The sequence below is a fragment of the Patiria miniata genome, unplaced genomic scaffold, assembly GCF_015706575.1.
Source record: "Patiria miniata isolate m_02_andy unplaced genomic scaffold, ASM1570657v1 HiC_scaffold_27, whole genome shotgun sequence".
Lineage (NCBI taxonomy): Eukaryota > Metazoa > Echinodermata > Asteroidea > Valvatida > Asterinidae > Patiria > Patiria miniata.
The window spans coordinates 5,540,181-5,551,887 of record NW_024037066.1 but is presented as its reverse complement, the minus strand read 5'-3'; the positions used below and the strand labels follow the sequence as shown (position 1 = coordinate 5,551,887).

General features: G+C 39.5%; 1 long non-coding RNA gene across 1 annotated transcript; it reads left to right on the top strand.

Moving 5' to 3' along the window:
- Positions 1 to 99: 99 nt before the first annotated feature.
- On the top strand, positions 100 to 9,370 carry LOC119734626. The gene is made up of 3 exons (XR_005272085.1): positions 100 to 384; positions 6,836 to 6,940; positions 7,365 to 9,370. It is a non-coding gene; the product is annotated as an uncharacterized LOC119734626 (long non-coding RNA).
- The last annotated feature ends 2,337 nt before the right edge of the window (positions 9,371 to 11,707 follow it).

Genomic DNA, 11,707 nt, shown 5'->3' with positions numbered 1-11,707 from the left:
GACGAGGTTGCTTCTGACCCTGGTTTGAGCCGCTGCCAGCGCAACCTCGTCCCCAGTTCTTACTTTATTTCCAACCGCGTGGGCGCGTACTGCTCGAGACCCTGGGGACGAGGTTGCTGCCGGTGGTTTCTTGTCTGTGAATTTCTTCGGCAATTTTAATTGGGTTAGAATTACACATGGATCATGTAGTACTCAAATCCCCAAAACAATTAACCAAAGAGAAACCACCGAACCAATTCTTGGTTATGACCGCCAAAACGCACTTTTTATTGTGATTTGTGGGCAGTTTGTTTACGAAGATGCCTACATTTAAAGATGGCGGCGCCCACATCGACGCTCGGCCGAATTTCCAGCTTTGAATTACGTCCAGTTGGGACAAAAAAGGTAAATTAAATTCCGTAGCGAAAGAGTTAAGAACGCTTGCGGGCGCTTCATATGGAACGCCATCGAATCGGTGATACACTTTTGCAATCGGTGATGCATATTCACGATCGGTGATGGACTTTCGCGATCGGTGATGGACTTTTAGTTTGGTTTCGATCCAACTCGGACCCAAACCAACTCGGACCCAAGCCAACTCGGACCCATGCCAACTCAGACCCACTACCAACTCGGACCCATGCCAACTCGGACCCACTACCAACTCGGACCCACGACCAACTCGGACCCACTACCAACTCGGGTCTACAACCAACTCGGACCCACTACCAACTCGGACCCATGCATGACCAACTCGGACCCATCGTTTTCAATCATTCGACATCGTTTTCAATCATTCATTTCATAAAGTTTGTCCACTTCTCATCTGTTATTACAGTGATGCTGTTTAGTATAAATTTTCATTGTAATTGTAAGGTAAATTATCTCATATCTGTATTGCAGCAGTATAACATTTTTGTCGTTGTAAAGCGCATTGAAATGCTATTTTGAAATGCGCTTTAAAAGTGTAATTAATTATTTATTATTTTTATTTGTTTCCATTAAAACATATTTCGCTTTAAAAGTTTAACCAATTATTTATTTTCATTAAAACATATTAATTGACATCGCTCACACCATCTTGCTAAATTTAACAGCAATTTATTTCGTTTTTAATCCAAACTTCAACGTAACGAGTATACAAATTAAGAACAGACAGATCTTCATAGAAAAATAAAATTGGAAAGTATGGCATTAAAACATAAACACTTTCAAACATAACATTATTAACTCAATGAATATAAGTAAACATTATGTCAATAAATAAAATAAATAAGATATAAAAACGATCTATTCTAATCTCTTTAAAAAAAAAACCCACATAAACACCATTGCATACACTGCAAGAAAAACGAAAGGTTCCATATTAAACAAAAAGTTAAATCAAAAAAGTATAAAAAGTTAATCGGATTCGTAAAAAAAACCCACAAAATTCAAAGCCAGCATGTGAATTAAAAAATGATCAAGTTTAATCCCCTACAAATAGATGCACTGTCAATCATCAAAAAGGAGTGTTGGAGCTCTGGGAAGATTATCCTTCAAGGCCTTACAGGTAGCTGCCGGTATGTTCGACTATGATGTTCCACGGGGGAAAAAAGTTTTAAAAATTATTAAAATTAAACAGATTCATAAAAAAATCCCACAAAATTCAAAGCCAGCATGTGAATTAAACAAAACCAAACAATTTAATACATGAAATGAAAGGCCTAAATAGTTATTTCAAATTAATAACTTCCTCACTGAAACAAAATGTGCCACTTAAAACCAAAGACACAAAGGCCTGCAAAAACAAACAAGTAATTTATTTTTTACTGAAAATTATAATCCTTTGAATTTCGTTTGGAAAAGAAAATCGAGATTTGGGAAGTGCCGTAGATCCTGAATAGAGATCAGTGCACGTGGCCCCCAGACGATAAATGCATGGTACAGGAAACAGCCGTCGCATTTGCAACTCGCGCCCTCGCTCGACAAGCAATTTGCATAAACGCGACGTCACAGCTTGAGGTCATCTCTTGTCACATTCAAAATGGCTGCCATCACCAAACGTTTCACGAGTGCATATGGGCTCCAGAAAGATTCAAGAATATCTCGGAAAATTGAACATCATTACACCTAAGCATCCCAGAAGTGATAGATGGGACATCGTAGAATACAACCATATGTCAGAAATTCCCTGCAAATTTTATGAAAACGTCCTCAGTAGTGCGCGGACCACGGTGTGTGGCCTTAGGTTCAGCGCAGCATACCGACGGCCACACTAGTGGGGCTATAGACATGATAGACACCAAATCTGCGTCGCGTCGTGCTTTCACGTCGTGCCATCGCGTCGTACCATCGCGTCCATATGAATTTCTTAGCGCAACCTAAGCGACAGGCTTCCGCTGCAATTTGTGCAAAGCGGAAATCCTCCAGAAAACCTCAAAAAACGCACGATTTTTTTCCTTTTTGAGAACATAACTTTTGAACCCTCGATCGATGCTTTCAAGTTCGTTCTTTCGGCAAATTGAAAGTTTATTATTCCTCTTTTTAAATATATATTTAGATTATTTTTTAATCACTTTAAAGATCCGTCATTTTTCAAGTACAAACAGTCGGTATCTCCAATTTTACAATGCAAAAACGATGTTCACGAAGAATCGTGTCACACAACGCGGCTCATATGAACTCACAATTCTGGACGCCCTCTACCGATTTCTTTCGTTCGAGCTACAAAATAAACAGCATGAGTTTGTCCAATGTAAAAATGAAGTTGATTGGCCAATGTTAAAGCCCGTCCATTTCAGCCTAAATTTTTTTGCGCTAATCAGAAGCGCTTTTTGAAACTGCATTGGAACGTGTACGATCAACAGATGATAATCGACCTACTCCCATCGTTGTGCTGCCAACTTGCTGTTTCTCTCCGGTAAGTTCTCCCCTTTACAATTCCTCAGGGACTCTAAAAACTATATGATATTCAAGCTTACAGTATAAAGATTCTCTGCATCTAAACAAATATGAAGATACTTTATCAGAAGACATTGTAACTGTGATGTAAATGTTGGCTTCTTATGCAATGGAAGCAGCTTTCTTGGCACGCCGTGCGTGGCTTGAGCAAGGCCAGCACCCGATTTCATCAAACTCTTCGTAACTTACGATGCATCGCAGCGCTGCGACGCGTCGTATCTCTACGATGTGTCACAGCTGCGACGCGTCCTGCGATCCATTTCACTAAACACGTCGTAAGTGCGACGCGTCGTAGGTGTATTTATAGCACAACTCGGTGACTGTTTTATGTCTTTAGGCAGTGTACAGTAAATAGTCGTCTGATATTCAACAAAGAGTCGTCGGAACTCAGCTCGAAAGTTGTTAAAACGTAAAACAAACTGGCGGCCGTGCGATGCAATTTTGAAGGAAAACAAGCTCTCATTGGACTGTATAGCTACTTTGAAATTTCAACTCTAATATTTCGGTCTAATTCATAATTATTCAATGAATTTTCTATTTACAACTTTACACACATTGCCTCGGTATTATATAATCTTGTTAATGTAATGTTTGTGGCATAAAACTGGCTTAGAAATGACTCTTCTTATTTTGCGATGACCACTAGACACGTCGTAACTTGCAACGTGTTTTAAGCCGTTGTCAAGGAATTTACGACGCGTTCAACACATCGCAACTTTAGTGAAATGGAAGATACGACGCGTCGCGAGTTGCGACGTGTTACACGTCGTAACTTGAGTTGCGACGCGTCGCAGCGCTTCGTGAAATCGGGTGCAGGCACGCTGTGATTTCTGGCCAAGTCCACTTTTGTTTAGGTGTGATTAGACAGTGTTTGTACGTGGGTGAACAGTGGTGTGCACTAATTGCACATGTTTTATTGACTAAATATTATTAATGTAGATATTTCTGTAATGTTTAGCAGCCTAGTTGAACTTGGTTGGAGGTATCAACTCAAAAAGGAACGCAATTTACTGTTATGTTCATGCGATGGCCTAACAACAAGCTGAAGACCCCGTATGCATGTTTAGAAAAGGAAAAAATAAAATATAAATGTTTTTTAATTCCTTTATTTCCTTATTAGAATCTGATGGAATTAAGGACGAAGAAAAAGATAGACTACTGTGCCCTTGACGGAGGTGAGCCCATCAAAGCTGTGGCGGAGAAGACGTGGCCAACAGCAAAAGCTGTGGTGATTTGAGACGATAGACCGCCCAATCAGAGGAAGTCAGAGCTGCCATATCTTTAGCCACATTTATCTCATTGCCAGAGCTTACTTTTGCCACCAAATTCGAACTATTTTATGTTAAAAATCATGTATATGAATGTACATGTACGTATGTTAGTTGTTCCTGATAGCCATTGTAATTGTATTGTGTATTTTGATGTTTTACATTGTATGTTATAATTGTCTTTTATCCATACGTATGGTGTTCTATAGACGCCAAATCTGCGTCGCGTCGCGTCGTACCGTCGCGTCGTCCGTCGCGTTGCCCGTCGCGTCGCCCGTCGCGTCGTGCCGTCGCCTCTTAAATTACCGTTTCTAAGCACGTACACTGCATGAGGAAGCGACGCACCTTCACACGTCGCGTTGTGCCGTCATGTGTCGTGTCGTCCGTCGCGTCGTGCCGTCGCCAGTTGCGTCGTGCCGTCGCCTGTTACCTCGGCGCTTCTAAGTAGACTGCTTGAAGAGGCGACGCACACATTGCCCGTCGCGTCGTGCCATCGCCCGTCGCGTCGCCTGTCGCGTCGCGTCGTGCTGTCGCCCGACGGGTCGTGCTGTCGCCTGTTACCTCGGCGCTTCTAAGTAGACTGCTTGAAGAGGCGACGCACACATTGCCCGTCGCGTCGTGCCGTCGCCCTTCGCGTCGTGCCGTCGCCCGTCGTGTCGTGCCGTCGCATCGTGCCGTCGCCAGTCGCGTCGTGCCGTCGCCCGTCGCGTAACTGTATCTTTCTTGGCAATAGGTGGCGCCTTCATTCTTCATGTACTTGTGTTTAATAGGAAGGGGCGTAATCATTATGTCGCCACTACATTTTAAGTTAAATAGAATGGAGTTTGGCCGCCACCATGCATTAAAGTTTTTATCAGACTTGTGTTTTCTTAAATAGAAGTGGTTTTCTGGCTAGGAAAATAGCAAGGAAGAACCGATTTTGTGCGAGCAAAATTCAGGGAACAATCTGTTGATACTAATAACTTGTTGGAAAGTTCCAAAGTCATTCCAAGAAAGTTGCCGCCGTGAATAAGGGTTTAAAACATGGGTGGGAGGGGGATGGGAATGCTATCAGCATCAGCAGGGCCGTTCCTCATTCCTTTCTTTTTATGGGATGTATAATAAAATTGGAGTACGAGGGGCTCTGCGAGCTGATGAATCTTTTTGAAAACATTGTACTTGCAACCAGCTAGGGAAGATTTCCGTTTATTTAAGACTTAAAAGCACTGGTATGGATACCTGTGTTATCTTGACATACATGTACAGTGAAGGTCCTCGTACTACAGCCACCATGTTGACCACACCCCGTCCCCACCGAATCCCCATCCCTCCCCACAGTCTCCATCTCCAACCCTGTCCCCATTCCCCCCACCTCCACCCATTCCTATCCCAACCACACCCCACCCCATCCAACCCCGCCTCACCCTTTCCCCACCCTCCCCAACACCACCCTATTCCCCACCCACCCTATTTGGAGCTCAGAGCTACTATCTCTCTTATGTATGAGGCTAATTAACAGGAAAGGCTACCTACAAAACAATGTGCAGTATTTTATGGTCAAGTTGTGCTAAGGCCTGTAAGTGTATTGCAAGTTCCATTGTTACATTATAACAAAGTTTGCTGCTGAAGTTAGAGAGCTCTTCCCTGTAGTTACTGCTATCAGTGTCTTTGACATGGACTAAGGTATTTGTGATCAGAAAATGGTGTGCAATGACATGGGATAAAATGAAGAACACCGGCTATTATTAGCTTCAATGTGGATCAACTATTCACATCAAATTTTGAAAACAATGACAGAGTCAGTAAGTGTCAGTTACATGTAGTTCTTTGCCAACTTGAATGAGGTTGGATCAAACAAGTTAGAATAAAGTTGCTGGTGACTATTAATTAGTCATTTACATGAGTACTTGTAAGCCTATACATATGTACAGTACACAGAATTATTATCTTACCAAAAAAATGTACATGGAACTATTGATGAATTTGTTTTTGGAAAGAATCATGTAGTGTTTTGGGTGTTTCTTTGCGGGGATTTTTTTTGGGGAGGGTTGGGGGGGGGGGAGTGTGAAGATGATGAACATTTATCTTTCGCATTGCAATTTGTCAATTCTCTCTAGGGCTGTCCATTTACAAATAACTTAAATTAGTGTTTGATTTTTCGGAACTACATGTACGAATCCACCGAATATTTGATTATTTGAAACTCTCTGATTCATTTTTACACAGGCCACCTGCAACTGCTTGCAGAGCCAGTCAAAAGTTGCACACGAAGGGCGGCGATCAATATCAATTATGGACCGCTAGAGCGTTTTACAATAATTTTTTTTTTATTAAAAAAAAAGTGGCATCTGGCAATAAAGTGCCACAACTTTTCTTCTTTTTCCTCGAATATTCAAAACTATTTAAATATTTGGTTGATGATCAGATTTTCAAATATTCGGTATAGTGGAGACGGCCCTAATTCTTCCGTGATCCTGGATTATGTAAGTCCTTCCCTTTATGTAAATTCCTTAAGATTGTACTTATTTATTTCTAACTAGCAAATTTCCCTACATCTAAATAAGGTTTACATACAATGGTGAATGGGTCAACAATTTTACAGGCCTGACAGGTTTTTATATGATATTTCCAATTTGTACTAACTTCAAACATCAATTTGTAAACAGGGACGGAGGAACTTTACTGAGAGAAGTTCATCAACTTGAGGAAACAAATATTATGAAAAATTCCAGGAAGGAAGGAGAGGCCATTGGAATACAATGTATGGACGAGTAAGTAGCATATACGTTTTACAATACATCACCCAAAGATTCTGCCTCTGGATTGGCCGAAATCGATTCGCTTGGCAATTATCTTGTTGACCATTAACTGAGAATGTATGACACAATCATGTTGCATATGTACTAGTTCTTTATTATTTGTGTTTTGGCTAAATTTATAAGTTGTCTATTAAAGTGGAATCTGTGGTTGAAACAATGAGAAAAATGTATCTGCTTTGAACTTGTGCTGCTATGGTTGAGGGTTCCTGTTAAACTTAAGCATCCCAGGGTAATCCAGGGAGCTTTTCATTTCCCTTCGGCAATGTCTTGGGAGGATACTGCACCAGCACCGCCACCAGTCAATATGGGCACACCCAACTATTTTGTCCTAGACCATCATCATTCTCAATTCAGCTTTTGTTTCTTTTTCTTCAAGGTTCTTGGTTCTCCAGAAAATTAAGAGTCAAAAGCACAGGAGCAAGACAATTAAACCCCATCATCGTGGACTTTCTTCACCATCACGGATTGCACACCAGGAGCGAACCACTCCACCAGTCTCCCACTTCTTATTTCTAGCAGTGGAGGAAAGTCCAGGGTCAAAGCCTCTTCAAGTCAGCAAAGAGGAGTACTTACATTTCTGTTTGCCAGCGTTGTTTAGGATCTCTGACATTAGAGACTAATTGCACAATGATCTTCTGAATTCTCGGACTGGTCCTGACACTTGTCTAAAGATCTGTTCTGCAATGTACAGGGGTGTGAAATCTCAGCTTAAAAGCTGATTTCAGCTTTTATTGTTTTGGATTTCAGCTTTTTTCCCTCACTTGCTGTGTACAAAAGTATAGCAGATTGCCAAAGTTCAGCTTTTTACACCTTTTTCAGCTGTTTTTAGCTATTTTTATCAGTGGTCACTCACATCCCTGAATGTACTTAAAATAAATGTAGGTGCTCAATGTATTGTGCTGTTTACACTAGCAAACCATAAAGTTATTGAAACAGGTCCAGGTCAACATAGCAAACCATAACATTATTGAAACAGGTCCAGGGTCATCAGAGCATGTTGCCTAGCCCGGTTGACATTTATAATTACATCATATAAGTGTTTGACTGTTTACATTTATATGCTGGGGAAAAGTTATATTTCTAATGATTTAATTGTCAGAAATAGAAAATGTTCAGGCCTCTTTTTAAGAAAAGAATATTCCCTTTGTATTTGCGATGTGTGTTAATTTACTTAATATTCTTGTCACTTTTTTTAAGGGATCACAATGATTTCTGTCTTCATGAGCTACAGCAAAGGAAACATTTCCATTTTGAAATATAAATATTTCATTAAGTGCCTTTTTATCTAAACATTTGGATATTTTTTTTCTGGGGGGGGGGGGAGGGTGATTATACATGCTGTTACTGTTGACCTGTTATGTATGTACATATGTTTTTAAATTCTATTGTACTATGTAGGTCCTCAAGATACATTTTTGTGTTTCGCTGACAGTTAACGTTTGTGCTGAACGATTGAGCAAAAGGAACATCTTGGTTGCTAGTGTGATTTGGGGTCACATGCACTGTGAGTATAGTTGACACGGTTCACAAACTTTAAGCCTTGTTTTCTTAAAACAATGGGGCATGACTCTATCAATTTCAAAAGGGTATAGCAACAGCTGGGAACAAGCTACAGCAACAGACAATACATCATTTAAAAGCTTATGACTTTCTCTTTCCAGAAATGTCATAATCTCATTTTTTAAATTTTGCAACCACCCATTTTGTGGTGCCAGGTCACATATGTCAAGCAAGCACTGTGACCAGTCAAACTCAGTCAACAGACCATGAACAGACAAAGCAGGGCAGGCAAGAGGTAGGCACAGCTGGCTTTACAATCACCTACAGTCAAAGCGAAGCTGTATCAAGTTACATAACAGTCACAGCCAGTCACTTGATTGATTTTGACTGAAAGGACTACTTGGCACAGAATGTATGATTGCATACTTAGGAGGGTTAATGGATTGTCTATTGGCTTTTGGTCATCAATGGATGTCTGACAAAGCCAGTATTTGAAAAAAATAGAAGTCTGGAATGATTAAATAGAATATATCTTTACCTTGTACATGAATTTGACCGATAACAGTAGCGAAAATCCCCCTAATTTAGCAATATTATTTGACTTGGCCCATAGAGGAAAGCAATACATGTTGTATGTTAATATAAATATTTAAAAAGAAATGCCTTTACAAGCCTTATGGAGTGCCACATCTATTTGTAAAGTTATGTATATTTTGTATATTTTGTGTCACAGTGCGCTGTAACTTTACTTGTAAAGGTGTTTAGAAATACGTGTGCCTTGTTATACAACAAAGAATAAAAATACTGCCTTTTTCACCACCGGTGATATAGTAAAGCAATGAATTCTCTTAGAGCAATAAAAATTGAGTATTCAATACCTAAGTCATTTCCTCCATGGTCATTTGTAGTTGTATTTATATATGCAAAAATCCACTCATAATGCACTTTTTTGTGGGCTTAATACAAGGACAAAAACTTGCCAAAAAAGGTCATGAAGAAAAGTTTTGCAAACCTCAACTCTTTCGTGGCTGGAATGCAAATTTTTCTTCTGCATCGATGAAATAATACTTTTTTTATTTTATTCATGGCTCTCGAGTGTTGTCTTAAAAAAGGAACTTTAGTCCGAGAACCATATTTCGTTACCGATGCATGCACATTATCCAGTTCGTTAGTGAAAACATCATACACATGCGCGCACCACTGATTACTAGCGCCATTGGATAAACGCTCAAGTTGTGTTAACTTCCGGTTCCATTTGTGCTATGCTACATCGTGTGAAGTACTCGTGGTTTAGTTCAGATGACGTCACACTACGGAACTGGATAGTCGACAATTCTTGGTTGCATAAAACAATTTGCGACCTGGATGTCGTGTTGAAAAAATAAGGCCAAAAACATGGTTGGTAGGTGTTTTTTCTCGTATATGTAAGTATTTATGTGCATAATATGTAAAGAATAAATACTTTATTGCATACTTTATCAGACTTTGGGGGCATTTTGTCACTTTTTACCATTTTTTTTTTCATTTATTTTTCATTATTCAGCTAAAAAAATCGGCTGAATTTCTGACGAATGTTTAAAAGCCCCACGAATTCGGCCGATCTTACCCAAAACACTTGTTCCTCATTCAAGACACAAACAAAGACACGGACGCCAACAAACTGCACATTCGAAGACATTTTTCTTGTCTGAACATTATTTACTCTTTACTGTCCATTCTTCCAATGTACAACAATATGCGCAGCATGAAGTGCCAATATATTATATATACAATACACAGTGACCTTAATTCGTATAAAAAAATATTTTGACCTTGGTAAAAATCGTACAAGACCTCAAAACCTGCCCACGTAATGTCAAAAATTCAATTGCTCCTGAAAATTGCATATTAATTACAGAAATGAACTCTTTTTATAAGGTTAATGTCATATCAATTTAGAAATGATGTAAGGGCAGTTAGTCTTGGCTCAAGATGCAGGAGTATCATCCTGATTCACTTGAATACTATATCACAGCATGTGCTAACCAGGAAAAAAATCCATTATCTTGAACCAAGACTACACATGTTCAGCATAGACCCAGCTTCAGGTTGGGAGGTGTGTACCTTGTACATCAGTCATACCTATTTTCAACTGGAACGAGACTAGACCCCCTGTTGGTGGCCCATAGGTTTCTCTCAAAGACGGTCATCTCTGTAGGAGAACTGCTACTGCGTATTTTACGCAACAAGCACGCATTGAAAATGCAGCGTTAAAAATGTTCCAAACATGCGCTTGTTGCTCAAAATGTGTCTGAAATACGACGCAGCCGATGTGCGTTATGCAAGTCGACACTCAAAATGCCGATGCACGTGGCTGGTCTGAAGGAAATGACGTCATTTGAGAGAGACCTATTACAGTTAAGTAGACCACATTTTCAGTACTCAGTTTCAGTACTCCATTGGTCTTAATTCAAGTCTGAAACTGTTGTCACCAAGACATCAGATTATTTTTCTGCATAAGCCAAGCTTGAAACTAAAATGCTTTTCATCTTGAAAAAAAAACAACCAAAAAGGAATAATTATCATAAAATAAACCCACAACATCTACTCTGTAATTGTGTGTCTTAGAACAATATAATGCCCACTACAAAACTTCAACATTTTATCAGTCTTTTTTATATTCCTCTGGGGTAACTGTCACCATTTTAATGAATTGGTTGTTACACGTTACGATGTTTTACCCATGATACTTTGTGATCGTTATCCAGCATGCTACTCTATCAGAAACAGATACCGTTACTGCAAAAAAAAACAATTTTATATCACTAAAATAAAACACACTGGTTTCCTTTCTTGACATATTCAGCAGGCCTTTACTTGTAATATTACCTTAATATATACAAAGAAAATTCAACATATTATTACATATCTCCTTGCTTAAAAAAATAACTATTTATTGGTTTAGTGTTGCTTGTGCAGTAAGTGTGCATCTGATTCATAAGAGACAGCTTTTGTGTACTTTTTGGTGCGACCAATGATATATTTCCATTGACCCTTACTTTTCAACAGATCCTTCAAAATCCAACGAATCATCCACTTGAATAATTTTTGGCAGCACTTCTTTCACCTCCACACACCTCCCACAGGCAACGTACTGCAAAGCGCACTCCGTTTTGCTCAATTGTTAAACTCCGACATTTGTTGGTCAAAAAATTACGTATTTCACAAATTCCTCATTCA